This window comes from Gadus macrocephalus, chromosome 5, assembly GCF_031168955.1.
Source record: "Gadus macrocephalus chromosome 5, ASM3116895v1".
Lineage (NCBI taxonomy): Eukaryota > Metazoa > Chordata > Actinopteri > Gadiformes > Gadidae > Gadus > Gadus macrocephalus.
The window spans coordinates 2,843,525-2,860,737 of NC_082386.1; the positions used below are offsets into that span (position 1 = coordinate 2,843,525).

The 17,213-nt window shown below is 43.1% G+C and overlaps 1 long non-coding RNA gene across 1 annotated transcript in view; it reads left to right on the forward strand.

Annotated features, from left to right (window-relative positions):
- LOC132457190 (uncharacterized) overlaps window positions 1–17,213 on the forward strand; it is a 419,436-nt gene that overhangs the window by 43,906 nt on the left and 358,317 nt on the right. The window lies entirely within an intron of this gene.

Consider the following 17,213-nt stretch of genomic DNA (forward strand, 5'->3'; position numbering starts at 1 on the left):
ATGCAACCAGTGCAAAAAATACAATACACACACAGTAAGACTCTGCCCCTCATGTGTGGTATAGTCTGATATACGTATAATGGCCGTGTTCAAAGGCTTTAATGTGTTGTTCAGACAGATGTTATTGAGTATGTTTCAATTTCTAATGGGGTTGATTATTTCCCTGTTATGCCTGTTTTATGATGCATTTCCTTATTTTGTTACATTTTAATACAAAAATAAACAAAAACGAGTGGCACCTCTATTCATAAATGTGATTTAACAAAGGTAAAGTGAACAAATGTAACATATGTGTTGTTTATATTACTTGCAATTGGGATGAAGTAACCATCTGTTGAGTATTTAAAAAAAAAGTTTGATTATGTTGAATTAAAAGGCAATGGGTCCACCAGACACAGCAGCACCTCCTGTGTAACAAAAAAACGAACACCCTATGAGGTTTAAACCACTTACAAGGCTAGAAGTAGCCCTACACTTCTTTGGTAGTATAATAAGGGTCTTAACATATAAAACGAGACATTTACGAGTACACTTACAAAGTTATCAGTGCCTCGTTTTTATATTCTCAGACTCAACCATACACAACTGTGGATCACCCTAATAAACGCTTCCTGCTTATCTACTCCGGCTTCTCAATCTTTTATCGCCAGATCGTCAAACTGTCTAACTAGGTTGGTAGTATTCCAGATTGTCGTTTTCTAACTCTCTGTTCTTGTTGAGATCCTCTCACTATCGCGGTGCAGTCTTTCATCAATCGTTTGTACACCGACCCAGCGTGGCCAAAGTTCCTGTTCATACTTCGGTTTGCTGGAAGGAGAATAGCCTAATACCATCGGGGCGCCACGGGTGGCCTCCTGCCTCAACCAGCCTCTGCTCACTTCAAATAATTTACTCAATAAATAAACATTTGAACTTTACAACCCTCGTCTGTTGTCGTGTGTTTGGGTTCCCCCAACCTCGGGTCGTAACACCATGACCCATTTCCCCCCTTGATGACATGTTGATCGATGTTGTGAAACTTGTTATTCTTTCGAATTGACAAACCAGTGTCGTATTTCATTTATTTTGGTAGAAATATATATATATACAGTATATATATATATATATTCAGTTATTATATATTGTTCATAACATGTTGCCATATATTTCCGTTCAGCCATACAATTCAGGGCTCCAGACTAACTTTTTGCATTGGTCGAACTGGTGAGCCTAACACTTTTATTAAGCTGCACCAGCACAAAAGTTTGGTGCAAGTTCACATTGCTTTCCATATACATTCATATATTGTGCAAATGATTTTAAACAAGAATAAGGTAAATGCCAGTTTTTATTTGAAACACATGACAAAGTAAAGTGTTTAAAGTAACATTTCCAAATAAAAAGCTAGCGTTTAAAGTGCTTCACTGAGTTCAAATTTGACAAATTAAAACATGTTAAGCACAAACTTGCCAATAGATTTTTTTTAAAGTTCAGGGCAAATATAATTGAATGACACAAAGCCAAAGACTCGCAAACACACCATATGACTACCAGATAGCACTGAAGAACATGTGCTCTGATTGAAGGCCATTGAAGACGATTTTTTGGGCCTCAGGTATTGATTTGATAAAGTTTGATTGTGTGTGTGATTGTTAATGCCTTTTTGTAATGTGCAATATTATTATAAGACCTCTAGCTTCAAAGCTGACTCTACTGACTCTTTACCAGACAAGCTGAACAGTCGCTATGCCCGCATTGAACTGAGCCACAACAATCTCCAAGAGAGAACCTACTCCATAGTGGAGACAGCCAGCACTCTTGCGAACGCAGGGGAGGAAGTGCGTTTGTATTCAAATCCATCAACATGCCGGGTGTTCAAAGCTTGTGCGGAACAGCTGTCTGGTGTATTCGCAAACATTTTCAACCTCTCCCTCTCCACGGGCATAGTGCTCACTTGCTTCAAGTCATCAGTCCCAAACGACTGGCGCCCTGTTTCTCCCCCATAGCGAGCTATCTCAAAGCTATCAGCACCTTTCAGTGACGTGCAGTCAGGGGAGGCAGGTGAGGTAGTGCCTCACCTGCCATCATGAAAAGAAAAAACGAATTATGATAAAATTAAATAATTAAAAAATATTATATATTGGTATTTGTCTACTGATCTGTGGTCTAAATGTAATTAATGTACGTTTCCAATAATTGTAATCATTTTTATTATCAAAATCGCGACAGATACGCGAGCTGAGGCCGGCTGAGAGAGCGAGCAGTGCTTACTCACTGAGAATTGAGAAATCCCTCAGAGCGCATGCGCCAACCCAGTTTGCTATTTCACCGTTGTCACCTATGTAATGTTGGGTGAGGCAGCGAGCAGTGCTGACTCACCGAGAATTGAGAAATCCCTCAGAGCGCATGCGCTCAACCCAGTTTGCAATTTCACCGTTGTCACCAATGTAATGTTTGTAGACACTTCTATTGTATGATCGCACTTTACTTAAACTACTTAATGTATTTGATGTATGTGTATAACATATTTAAGACTAAATATGCTGATCTGACATAAAACCGCGCTGAAAAAGCATGAAATGAGGCAGCCGTACTGGCTGCCTCATTTCATTCCTCTGCCTCACTGAAGGGGGCGTAGAAGGGAGCCCTTACAAGATACTTCCGTTAACTTCTTTTAAGCAGTCAAGTGCACTGTATCAGTTGTTTATTTTTTAAAAAACATTTCTGACTGCAAACATGGAAGATAATGATTCAATAGCCAAGCTCAGAAATTTCTCAAAACTGGACTTTCAATCAAAAAAAGAGGTACTAAATGATGGAGGAAGACCAATGCCGTAGCTTAACGGGTTGCTTCATACAACGGGACAGAAAGTTACGCGTTCTTTTCAAACAAAGTGGTACCGCCGAAAAGACTGGCTGTCTGGCTGTGCTACGAGAAATCGCCCTTTCATCTATATAACAATTGGGTTCATATATTTGTAAATCAGACTCTGAAAAAGTCAGTGCCTCTCCAGCCACGGACCTCACCGCACGTCTCTGGCACCTTGATAGCTTTGAGAAGCTCATCAAGCTGCTGATCTGCAGATTGCAGATCAGTACCTTGAACAAAATATCGACAGACAACGTTATTGCCACAGCACTCCACTCAGACCTCACCCACCTCAACAAGAGGAACTCCTACGAGATGATGCTGTTTCTGGATTATAGTTCAGCATTTAACACCACAGACATGCAAACGGCGCGCTTTTTTATCATACATTTTGGGGACCTGTGTGGTTCGTGCAGATCCGAAGAGTTTTTTTTTGGGGGGCGGGGGGGGGGGGGGGGCGTCAATCGGTGCGCGCGTGCAGGTGTCAATATTCCGTAATCTGACTGAGTGAGACCCCTTGAGCCTTCGAAGTAAAGAAAAGTGATTCCGGAAATGATTTTGTTAGGGGACCAATCACAGCCCTTGCCGTCGCGTCGACTGAAGGTTAAATATTGGATGCGCATGCGCACGTTAGAGCTTAGATCGGGCCCAGAAAATCAGACCCGACAAATTAACTGTAATTATGAGCCGAGCCCGATTTCAACCCGACATTTATTTTAACACATATGTAACTTTGTACACATTTGCTACTAGGCCTACTCTGCTAAATATATATGTAAGGGATAATGTATAGAACGCCTGTCATTATCGGGAAAATATGCCCCGACAGGGCGAACACTACACAGACGCGCGGCGAAGGTGTCTTTGATCGCCCTGAAGGCCCTCGAAAATAAGCCCCTTCAGTGAAGGGGCTTATTTTCGATAATGACCAGCGACGTTCTATACATTATCCCGCTTGTAGGAGCCAGAATGAAGAGGGAGAAAAGTTTATTTTATTTTGTAATTTTTGTGTTTCTCTGAGTCATCTCCCTCTAGTGGCTGGACCATGCGGGTGACCTTGACGCCTATATAAGGGCGACCCTACCTGGGGGGAGGGGCTTGAGCAGGAAGACACAGTCTTTGACCTTGTGCCAGAGAACCAAACTGAACCCCATGATTATCTTTGCAATCCTTATGTTGACCTAACTGCAAGAACTTTTGAGTTTTGTATTTTCATTTCGTCTAATTAAACCCATTGGAATTTTCAACTTTAAACCGCACTGGACCTGGATTTCTTTTGATTTAGTACATCTGGTATAAGCGTCAGACTTTCAAGCTCAGCCACACAGTGGTTAACAAAGGACAAGAGTTAACCACAACATAAGTCAAAGACTACTTCCAACAAGTAATTCCAAGAAGAAACACTGGATTGGAACTGGAAGCAGAGAAAGATCTGGATGGACCGGATGAAGGCAGGCGAGCACATGGCCTGATTGTTTGAGAGCATGAGTATAATCCCCTCAATGCATTTGATAATTGCTTGAAAATTGACTGTTGAAGACTAAGTTTAAGGATATCTGATATTGGATTAGATAATATTGAAGATTCATTCAAGCTTTAGGACGTCTGCTATTGGAGTGGATTACTGATTTGTTTGGAACACTTGATGAATCGTCAATAAGCATCAATAATCAAGCATGGCAGATTCAATTGAAAAGGAATGTGTTACTGAAGTTACTGAACAAGAAGAGGAAGTTACCGAATGTACTGAGGAAGAAATAGTCACTGGAGCTACTGGAAAGGATGTAGTAACATATAGTGACCAAAATTTAGAAAGCACTGGAACTGAAATGGAAATCAGTAACCAGGCATCTAAAGTAAAAAAGGCTAGAAAAGCAAAGCTTTCTCAGTTAACTAGAAGAAAGAATATCATGATTCAGTTAATGGAAGATGTGTCGGGACTTAGTGAAGTGAGAGAAAACCTTCACACATACAAAGACTTGTTTGAAAAGTTTAAGACCTTACACTACAATTATCAGGAGCTTTTGACAGAGGAAGAAAGACAGAAGGATGACAGTGAATGGTTTGAACCTAAAATCAAGGAAATTAACACTTTTCTCTCCTCTGTGTATTCCTGGATATCTGGAGCGTCTGGAGCCGTTATACCCCAGGAGGAGGAGATTACCCCAAAGGACAGTGTATCACAAGTCTCAAGCCGTGGGTCAAGATCTACGACTGCATCGGTCAGACTACGTGAAGAGGCTGAAAGAGCGGCCATTTTTAGTCAAAATGGATGCGCTGGAAGAAAAGCATGCATTAGAGGAGAAGGAGAATGCACTGCAAAGTGAGCTACAAGCACTTAAGCGAAAGCGAGAGGCCCATGAGCTAAAAACACATCTGGCAGCGACATCCACTAGAATTGCAGTCCTCTCATATGCGGAGGAAGGGCAGCAAGAAGCCAAGGCAGCAAAAGGTCGGACAGCCAAACCATCTTCTAAGGAACATCAGCCATATCCGGCAGCGGAGACACACACCGCCGAAGAAGTTGATGAAAACCTGCAAGGTGAAGGTAAAGATGGAATGAATGCTTACTTGGATGAAATGTCAATGAAAAGTGTTGCAGAAGAGAGTGAGTTTCTGTCTTTAGACAAAATTACCAAAGCCTTTTCTATGATGCAAACCCCAAGTGTACAGCGAAGGGATGGTGTCCACTTTCAGACTATTCCAGAGAGAGACGATAGAGGTGTTAGAAGGACCAGCAGAGTACAGGCATCCAGTCCTCTAGAAACTCTGAGAAAGAGTAGTCCACCTAAAGTTACAAGCAAGGCCTCTGATCAGTTGTTGACCGCAAGCATTTTGAATGATGATGGACTAGCCAATATCCTTCAACGTCAATATGATATAACATCCATGCTTGTAAAGCAACAAAAACTGTCTACTCTCCCACAAAAAGAAATAACAGTCTTCAGTGGAGATGTTTTGTCATACAGACCATTCATCAGAGCTTTTGAGCACATAATTGAGGAAAAGACTGAGAATAGTGCAGATAGGCTGTACTTTCTTGATCAGTACACCAGTGGTCTCCCCAGAGACCTGGTGAGGAGCTGTCTCCACATGAGCCCATGCAGAGGCTATGAAAAGGCAAGAGCTTTGCTACAGGAGCACTATGGAGATTAATTTAAAATCACTTCTGCGTACATGACAAAGGCATTAGAATGGTCTGCAATCAAGACTGAGGATTTGAAGACATTGCAGTATTTTGTGATATTCTTGAGGAGCTGTTGTAATGCAATGAAAGAAATGACATACACTCATGAAATGAACTTGTCATCAAACATGAAAATCTTGATAATGAAACTTCCCTACAGACTCAGAGAAAGATGGAGATCTATGTGTGTGACTTTCAGGAGAGACAGAAAAGAAGACCTCAGTTCTCTGATCTCGTTTCATTTCTCGAGAGGCAAGTGAGGACCCAGTGTATGGTAACATTCAGGATAGGCCCATCAGAGCCACAGAAAGGCAAATTAAAGCCAAGTCAATTAGAAATAGCTTTGCAACTAGTGCGTCCATTCTTTCCACTCAGCAACCTAAAGGTAATCACTTACAGTTGCCTTGCTCCCTATGCAACAGCAATCACACATTAGAGAACTGTAGAGTATTTAAGGAAAAGAAACACAGAGAGAAGCTGGACTTTATTAAAGAAAAGGGATTCTGTTTCGGCTAACTCAAGGCCACATCAGCAAACACTGTAGACAAAAGCTTACCTGCACAGTGTGTTCAAAACAGCACCCCAGTCTCCTCCATGTTGAAAACGTAGAGCAAAGGACAAACCAACAGGAAAAGGGTGACAGGTCAGAGGCAGTTAAGACCGTAGCCAGCTTAGGTACTGGGGCTGGTACTGGGGCCGGTAACGTGCTTTCAGTATTGCCGGTGAGGATCAAAGCTGGCAAAGGAGAAAATATCATCTCAGTGTATGCCTTCCTTGACCCAGGTAGCTCAGCTACATTTTGTACTGAACGCCTTATGTCTCAGTTGAATATCCAAGGCAGAAAAACAAACATCTTGTTGCGAACAATGAGTGATGAGAAGAGAGTTCCCACATACGTGGTCTCAGGACTCGAAATTTCCGGACTCGATGGAGACAGTTTCACACAGCTACCCGATGTGTTCACACAAAAGGAAATGCCAGTCACTGCTGACAACATCCCTTCAAAACAGGATCTTGCTAGGTGGCCTTACCTGCAAAAGGTCAATATTCCAGAAATAGATGGCAACATCGAACTGTTGATAGGAATGAATGCCTCAAAGATCATGGAGCCCTGGGAAATTATCAACAGTCAGGGTGAGGGACCCTATGCAGTGAAGACCTAGTGGGGTGGGTAGTCAATGGGCCCTTAAGAGGTAGTAAGTCTTCTATCGACAATCAGGGCCGGATTAACAAATCATAGGCCCCTGGGCACAAATGTCTGAAGGCCCCCCCCCACCCCCCCCTCGAAAAAAATCAGAAAAAAATAATCGATATATTTTTTTTATTATTATTATTTTAACACACAGACATAATGACAGAGTATTTCCAACTCAAACGGGAAAGCACTGCTCATTGCAACAAATACCTATAACTTCACTAAGAACTTTAATACAACTTTAATACATGACATGTTATTCAATGGAAAAATAAAACAATCAGAGCTGTTTTTTAAATGAAAATAATGTAATATAAGCTCTCCTCTCCTGTCTGCCCCCACCCCCCACCCCATCATCTTAGAAAGGCTTTTTACGGGCCCTCCTGTTCGCAAACTCAGTCACAATCTCATCATAGTCCAAGTCCCTGACAAGCTCAGACTATCTAGCATCGCTAGAACAGTGCCAGCCAGACTTTCCCCCGTGTGACTTTTAATAGGCTCAAAGCCAATGAATCGTTCGGTTGTTTTACCTTCTTCACTAACAAACCTAAAAACAAACGTAAGTTGGTCGATATGTGAGAGATCAGGAGTTGAGTCCACAATCAGAGAGAAATACTTCGCCTGCTGTATCTCTGCAGCTATGGTAGCTTTCACTTTTTCACCCATTTGCTGAATCAATTCCTCGCACGTAGTGGATGAGAGGTAAGATGTAGTGCCCTTACCCTTCTGCCCATACTTGCTAACATGCTCAGCAAAAAAAGGATCAAAATGAGTAATGACCTCTAGAATGCCAAGATAGTTGCCATTATGTGGAGAACCAAGTGATTGTTGTGATAAAATTTCTCTGTGAACGAGGGCTGCCTTTCCGTGGTGATGATGAGTTGCATCATCACCACGGAAAGGCAGCCCTCGTTCACAGAGAAATTTTATCACAACAATCACACGTTTTAAAACTTCTCGCCAGTAGCGTTTCTCACCCTCTAGCTCCTGCACTAACCTAGCATTTATAGTTCCCCTACCAGTGACAGAGGAGCGCTGACACAATGCTAACATATTAGTCATATGCGGCAAGCTTTTCTCGTGGTCACGCACACGTTCTGGGTGTTTCCAATCTGAAAATCCAGTAACGAATTGATTATTCTTTGAGGAAAAGAGCATGCACGCAAAACAAAACACATTCCCTGTAGAGGGCGAGTACAGTAACCATTCCCTTGCAAGTTTCTCACGATTGGGGAGATGACAAGTGAACAAGTCATTGGTGAGAGAGCGGGCTTTACCTCCTAACCCCCCATCGCGGAGGGATGCAGGGTATGTGTTCCTTCGGTTTTGGAAAGCAGTAGATCCTCTTTCGGTGAGAACAGAGCAAGCCTTTTCGTTGAACACACCCCATAAAGCCGGATCACACTCTTTATGCATCCAATCTTCTTCCTGAGATTCAGAAAAAGTACAGCAGCTACTAGCCGCAGACTGCGGCCAGCTACTACAGCAACCAGCCTCAGGAGGCAGCGGTGGTGGGCTGCTAGCATTTTCAGCTCCCAAGTCGTTGACAGTTTGCATTTCAAGTTGCTGTTGCGGTAAATCATCTTGCTCAACAATACCGGTGTTGGTGGTAGAGTTGTGTTTGACGAAAAATGTGTCAATAGATGGCACACTTTTTAAAAGTAAAGCCTCCCTTCCTTCTTTTTCTCTCTTCCTTTTACGTTTGCTACATCCACTTTCATTCATTTTGGCTAATAACTGACTGGCAGCAGTGTGGTAAAAAAATTCGCGGGTACAACTACAAAATATCATCGTGACGCAAGCTAATGGTTACGTTCATTATATGTAGGTATAGTGCTGCAGGGCAGTCAAGGCAACATACTGTAGTAGAGAAATATTGTCGGGTAGTTACTTTATTTGTTAACCAATAAATCACATAATTTTGTTGAAATGTAAAATATATAAATACATATATATATTTTTTTTAAACGATCTGCAAGGCGGGCCCCCTCTATGGACGGGCCCCTGGGCCCGTGCCCAGAAAACCCATTGGCTAATCCGGCCCTGTCGACAATGATTGTCAGTCTGCCACAGTAAACAGGATCTCTGTTGCAAATCTTGAGACGTTGCTCGTTAACCAGTACAATCACGACTTTAATGAGAAGGCCTCAGAGGAAAAGCGTGAACACTCTATTGAGGATAAAAGATTCCTTGAAATAGCAAATAAGTCAGTCTCATTAGTTGATGGTCACTATACTCTTAACTCACCCTTCAGGAAAGATGATGTGCGAGTGCCCAACAATCGCCACATCGCCATGCAACGTCTCCAAAGCCTGAAGAGAAAGTTTAAGAGAAATTAGTCTTTCCATAACGAATATACTGCTTTTCTGAATGATGTCATTACCCAGGGATACGCAGAGCCTGTCCCGCAGCTGGAAATGGAGGGAGCTCCAGGATGAACCTGGTATATTCCACATCATGGGGTATACCATCCTAAGAAGAACACACTCAGGGTGGTGTATGACTGTGGAGCGGCGTACCAGGGCACATCACTCAATTCAGAACTGTTGCAAGGCCCTGATCTTACCAACTCACTAGTTGGAGTTTTGCTCAGGTTCAGGAGAGAACCCGTCGCAGTTATGGCCGACGTTAGATCTATGTTCCACCAAGTCAGGGTGTCCAAGTCAGACATAGACTTCCTGCGCTTTATATGGTGGTGAGACGGAGACATTGAACAAGACCCAATAGACCACCGCATGCTGGTACACTTATTCGGAGCAGTTTCCTCCCCAAGTTGTGCCAGCTTTGCACTGCGAAGAACTGCTGAGGACAATCAACATGCAAGAACACAGGTGACGGATACAATAATGCATAATTTTTATGTAGATGATTGTCTGACCTCATTGCCCACAGTACAGGACGCAGTGCAGCTGACAGCAGACCTGACGGAGTTGTGCAACAAAGGAGGATTCCAACTCACCAAGTGGGTGAGCAACAACCAAGCTGTGCTGTCAACCATAAAGGAGGAGGAAAGAGGAAAATACATCAGGTCTTTAGACCTAGACAAAGACCAGTTGCCAACTGACCGTGCTCTAGGCCTTCAGTGGAGCGTGGAAGATGACGCTTTTAGGTTTGACATCCTAATTTCCGTAAAGCCACATACACGGAGAGGAATTCTGTCAATGGTAAGCTCCGTGTATGATCCACTAGGTATCATAGCACCTCTCACTCTCCCAGCCAAACAACTGTTACAGCAGCTCTGCCAGCAGGGCTATGGCTGGGATGAGACAATACCCACAGATCAGTCTAAACAATGGATTAATTGGATTCAGGATCTCCCAAAGCTGTCCGACTTTAGTGTTCCACGCTGTATCAAACCCAATAACTTTGGAGAACCGCAGTCCTTCGAACTGCACCATTTTGCAGATGCTAGCGAAGTTGCTCCCCTAAAGTTGCTCCCCTAAAGTTGCTCCCCTAAAGCAAATGACAATCCCAAGAATAGAATTAGCTGCTGCTGTGCTGTCAGTTAGGCTAGACCAGGGGTCGGCAACCTGCGGCTCCGGAGCCGCATGCGGCTCTTTAGCCCCTCATCCGTGGCTCCCTGCAGTTTTCTTAAAAAAAAATAAAAAAAATAATGATATATATATTTTATATATATCGTCAACTAAACGAGAGGTCGCAATGGATGCGCAATTGCGCTACCGTGAGGGGGGGAGTGAATGACAAAGCTTCGTTGATTTGCAGGTGGCTAATCCCAGTAGGAGTTAAATCTTTAACTGGCATCTGGCATCAGGAAGTAGCCTAGATGGTGCCATTGGCAGGAGGCGGGACATGCCAGTGAGCCGCCAATCAGCAGCATCCACCGTTGACAGCCAATTGCACGAATGAATACTGAGCGAGAAGGGTTTACAGCATTAAAGTTCGTAGTCAAAAAGTTATTTAGCTACAAGCTAATACATGTTGTGGTAGACCTACCGTGTGTTGAATATTAAAGTTTCAGTACGTTATATTTTGATAATAAAGGTCCTTACAGTTTTTGTTGTTGAAAGACATTTCCAGAACAAACACTCAGCATTTGCTGAAAAGTACCAAGCAGGAGATGAAAGGAAAAGAGCGATTTCGGAACTGCTGCGGAAAGGTGAGCAGAGTAAAATTACTTTTAAGAAATGGATCAAGTCTCCAAATTCAACAACTGCTGCTAGTTTTGAGGCAGCTCAGGAGATCGTCAGGTGCGGAAAGCCATTCACAGATAGAGAATACTTGAAAGAGACATTCATTAAAATATCAGAACATCTATTCTCGGACTTTAAAAACAAAACTGAAATTGTTCAGAAAATTAAAGATATGCCTCTCTCTGCAAAAACCGTAAAGGACAGGACCATGATGTCAGAAAACATCACCAGTCAACAAATTAACGACATAAATTCAGCTCCAGCATTCTCCATCGCCTGTGATGAGTCCAGTGATGTGAACGACATTGAACAACTAGCGCTGTTATGCAAATACGTGAACTCTGACGGGCCGCAGGAAGAAATTATTGAGTTGATACCGCTAAAAGGCCAACCATGGGGGGAGGACATTTGTGAGGCTGTGGTGAATTGTTTAAAAGCCAAAGAAATAAATACCACCAACATGGTGTCAGTGGCTACTGATGGGGCACCTAGTATGAGAGGAACACAGAAGGGGTTTATTACTTTACTTCAGAAGTCGCTGGGTCGAGAGCTGCTGACGTTTCACTGCATCCTGCACCAAGAAGCACTGTGCGCTCAAACATTTCCCCCCGAATGCAAAGAGGTGATGGACCTTGTCATTCAGATGGTCAACAAAATAATGGCAAAAGGGTTAAACCACCGACAGTTCTGTTCATTGTTAGATGAAGTCGACAGCGCATATTCGGATCTCCTGCTGCATAACAAAGTCCGGTGGCTGTCCAGGGGAGAAGTGCTTAAACGGTTTGCGGCTTGTCTGGAACAAGTGAAAACTTTCCTGGAAAGTAAGGGCCTCACCTATCCAGAACTGGAACACCCAGATTGGCTGGAAAAGCTGCACTTCATGGTGGATATGACAGGTCACCTTAACATGCTGAACAGAAGTCTCCAGGGAAAAGGAAGCACTGCCCTTCAGCTGCTGGAGTATGCTTTGGCGTTCGAGCGCAAGATGACAGTGTTTGCCAGAGATGTGGAGAAAGGTACGTTCTCTCACTTCCCCTCCCTGAGAGAGTTCAAAACGTCACAAAACAACATCAATTGTGAGTACTTGCAGCACACGATCATTGCAATGCAAACTGCATTCGGACAAAGATTCAGTGAGTTCAGAAAGGAAAAAACACATTATCCTTCCCCGTCACACCCCTGGACATCGACCCGTCCATGCTGAACATGTCAGCATTCATTTTCGTGAGTCAACCCGATCTTGAAATTGAACTGGCTGACATAGCTGACAAAGAGGTATGGGTGTCCAAGTTCAAAAGTCTGACAGCTGATCTCGAAGACGTCGCCCGTCAGAAGGCTATTCTCGCTCGAGAACACAAATGGAGCGAAATAGAAAACCTTCCCAAACCCGACAAACTTGTGTTTGAGACATGGAATGCAATTCCCGAAACTTATCACAACATCAAGAAGTATGCCTTTGGAGTCCTGTCCATCTTTGGATCCACATACTTATGCGAGCAAATATTTTCTAACATGAACTATGTCAAATCAAAATATCGCTCACGCCTCACAGATGTCAGCCTGCAATCCTGCGTTAAGAAGAAGGTCACGTCCTACAGCCCCGACATAGAAAAGCTCAGCAGTGATGTTCAGAAACAGAAATCACATTAAACAGGTGAGGACACTACCATTTAATAGGCTATTATTTTGCACCAAAAAATATATATTTTAGAAACTGAGCTGTTGAGTTATTTAGGTTTTTGTTCAGATTCGATGGTTTATTGCTGTGGCCGAGGAAAAATCAAGAGGATGACAACAAACCTATGTTTACCTGTTTAGGTGTTCTTTATGTTTAGACTTATTATACTCGTTCTATATGTTTGATTTATTTCAAAGTTATTTCTCCTCTTCATAAGAGTTTGAGGTTTTCCTGTTAGAACAGCAATAAAATGTTCTTCAACAGCTTTCTCTTTGTTGTTTTATAATTTCATGAATGCAACAAACTATGTTTTTTTTTTACAGAGTGTCACAAAAAAATTCTGTGCGGTGCGCAGCGTTAGCGTCTCCGGAGGGGAGAGGAGGTGAATTAAAAAGTTTGCGGCTCCAAAAAATTTTTTTTGCGGGAGATGGGCCAAAATGGCTCTTTTGATACAAAAGGTTGCCGACCCCTGGGCTAGACAAACTGCTCAATGCTGAATTACATCTTCCCATACAAAGTTCCACGTTTTGGGTAGACAGTCAGGCTGTATTGAAGTACATAGCCAATGACAGTGCAAGATTGAAAACCTTTGTCACAAATAGAATATCCTTCATTAGAGAAAACAGTAGCGTCCAACAATGGAAGTTCATTGAAAGCAAGCACAACCCGGCGGATGAGGCCTCTAGGGGGCTGAGCGTGCAAAAGTTCCTGGAGAACAGACGATGGATTTGCGGTCCTGAATTTCTTTGGAAACCAATGCATACCTGCCCTATAGAAACTGGCAATCCGTCTTTGTCAAAAGACGACCCAGAGGTAAAAATTCTACCCCTTGTGTGCAGTGCTGTAATTCAAGACGTGCCAAGTCCTACCTTTAAACTTCTCACTCACTTCTTAGACTGGGCCAAATTGGTGAGAGCCGTGGCCTGGTATCAAAAGCTTGGAGGCAGCCTGATGGCTCTGGCTGCGAACAACTTTCCACTGATGTCACCACACGTTTACAACATCAGAATCTGACGTCTCAGTTGCAAGCCTTGAAGTCAAAGCTTAGTGGTCAGTGCATGTCTCTTGACAACCTTGAGAAAGCTGAGAAAGCAATTCTTTCATTCACTCAACGACAAGTTTACCCCGTTGAGTATGAGAAGTTAGGAATGGCATCACCTACTGTTCCTAAAAGTAGCAGGATTTACAGACTAGATCCTATGCTAAAAGATGGATTGATTAGAATAGGAGGACGGCTGTCAAGAGCAGCCCTTTCAGAAGACATGAAGTATCCCATCATCCTCCCCAAACAGTCTCACATTTCCAGTCTGTTAATTCGCCATATTCATGAAAGGTACGGGCACTGTGGCAGAAATTATGTCCTTAGTCAATTACGGAAAAAGTACTGGATCACAAGTGTCATCTCAAAATGTGTGATCTGCAGGCGACTGAAAAACACACACGGAGAACAAAAGATGGCTATTTTGCCATATGAAAGAACACTGCCAGATCTCCCACCGTTCTCTAATGTGGGCATGGATTATTTTGGTCCAATAGAAACTAAAAGAGGGAGAATTTCAGTAAAAAGATACGGTGTGATCTTTACATGTTTGTCTTGCAGAGCCATTCACCTTGAGATGGCATACTCCCTCGAGACCGACTCCTGCATCCATGCAATAAGGAGATTCATATGCAGACGGGGCCAAGTACAGCACATCTGGTCCGACAATGGCACCAATCTAGTTGGTGCTGAAAAGGAGTTGAGGAAGGCTTTGTCCAACTTTGACAACAGTAAGATTCAAAATACCATGCTAGAAAGAGGAATTAACTGGACCTTCAATCCACCAGGGGCATCGCACCACGGCGGGGTGTGGGAGAGAATGATCAGGTCTGTAAGATGGGTCCTAAACTCTCTTTTACACCAACAAACCTTGACCGATGAAGGTCTCCAGACCCTATTTTGCGAAATTGAGGCCATCCTTAACAACCGCCCAATCACCACCACATCCTCTGATCCTTCTGATTTGGAACCACTTACCCCTAATCACATCCTTCTACTGAATTCCAAACCTGTTCTTCCTCCTGGTGAGTTCACCAAAGTAGACTTGTACGCCAGGCGCCGGTGGAAACAAGTACAGTATTTGGCGGACTTATTCTGGAGGCGATGGACACAAGAGTATCTCACATTAATGCAAGAACGACAGAAGTGGTCCAAAGTAAGAAAAAACATCAACACAGGGGACATCGTGGTGATAGTGGACCCTTCTTCCCCAAGGTCTTCATGGCCTTTAGGAAGAGTCCTGGAAATAAAGCCTGATTCTAAAGGATTAGTCAGATCAGTCAAGTTAAAAACAAAGACCGGCATCCTTGAGCGGCCAATTACTAAACTGTGCCAGCTTCTAGAAGAACCATAGGTTTGGCCGGATTGAAGAACATGTAATGTATGCGTCTTAATTACTATCTTCATTACATCATTGTATTATATTTGTTGGCTCCTTTAATAGAATAATGGTTAATTGTTTTATGTTAAGCCTAAAACACTTAAGGGCCGGAATGTAGGAGCCAGAATGAAGGAGAAAAGTTTATTTTATTTTGTAATTTTTGTGTTTCTCTGAGTCATCTGCCTCTAGTGGCTGGACCATGCAGGTGACCTTGACGCCTATATAAGGGCGACCCTACCTGGGGGGAGGGGCTTGAGCAGGAAGACACAGTCTTTGACCTTGTGCCAGAGAACCAAACTGAACCCCATGATTATCTTTGCAATCCTTATGTTGACCTAACTGCAAGAACTTTTGAGTTTTGTATTTTCATTTCGTCTAATTAAACCCATTGGAATTTTCAACTTTAAACCGCACTGGACCTGGATTTCTTTTGATTTAGTACATCTGGTATAAGCGTCAGACTTTCAAGCTCAGCCACACAGTGGTTAACAAAGGACAAGAGTTAACCACAACACCGCTTATTACACGGCTACTTGCCAAAACAAAAAAAATAACTTCACATGGTGTGTCTTTTTACAATTTATTCGTTACCAGCATTCGTAGTGTGGATCAGCAGAGAAATAATAAATTGTCCGCAAAGACGGTGACGTCGTTTAGCAACGGAAGACGCTGGGGTTGACAAGTCACCGGACTACTACACAAGTGAACGGAGCGTTCCACGGCATTGAGAAGACCCGTGTAATAAAGGCCTATAATATTTCTGTGTATGGCATAGATTTCTCCTCAGATTAGGCCAATAAACCAATGATAAAAATAAAAATAAAAACGTTCGATAAAAGGCCCGGCCCGACCCGGCCCGAGGATAGTGCGGGGAAATATCGGATAAGGATGCACTTATTGTGCAGCAGGACGCAGGGTGCAAGTGCAGTTGGAAGTGGTCATGGCTAAAATTAAAAGCCACGACTGAGGTGAATTCAGTGAAGCATAAATTTCCACTGTCTGACTTTTTCCAAAAAATTGAGAAAAAACGATGTGCTAAATGCACACTCTGCATTAAAGAAATTAATGCCAGCAGGGGTGTACATGCCGTTTATGCACACTGTAAGGCAGACATTCATCTGAGGAAAGTGAAACAACAATAACTACACAAAGTGTTACACAGCTTCTCCGAAACCCTCATCCAGAAACCCCCAAAGCAGCAGATAAGATCAGGGACAGTGCCAGGCCTACACTGCCAGTACCTGTACCTGTGATCCCATATCCAATGCAGAGGTGTTTGTGTGTGTGTGGAAATAAATTAACTAAAAAGTCACTTTAACTGAGTAACTAATATACTTTTTATCTTATAGGCATAGAGCATATAGCATAGGCCTTCTCATGATAACAGGATATTATGCCGTCATATTTTTTCCGACTTCGGGTAGCTCTTTTTTTTCATGTATGCATTTGCATCCCTGACCACAGTCCCCTCCAGACTTGACTGCCAGCACAGGGAACTATAGGCATTGATCCCAGCCTATGCAACACAATCCATGATTTCCTGTCGGATCGAAAGCAGGTGGTAAAGATGGGTTCAAAGATCTCCGCCCCCCTACAAGGACACCTACAAGTCCCGTTGTGTCAAGAAGACCCTCAGAATCATCAGGGACCCCAACCAGAAACGGTTTGAGCTACTGCCTTTGGGGGAACGGTACTGAAGCCTTGGTGCCAAAACCCAGAGGATGACAAACAGTT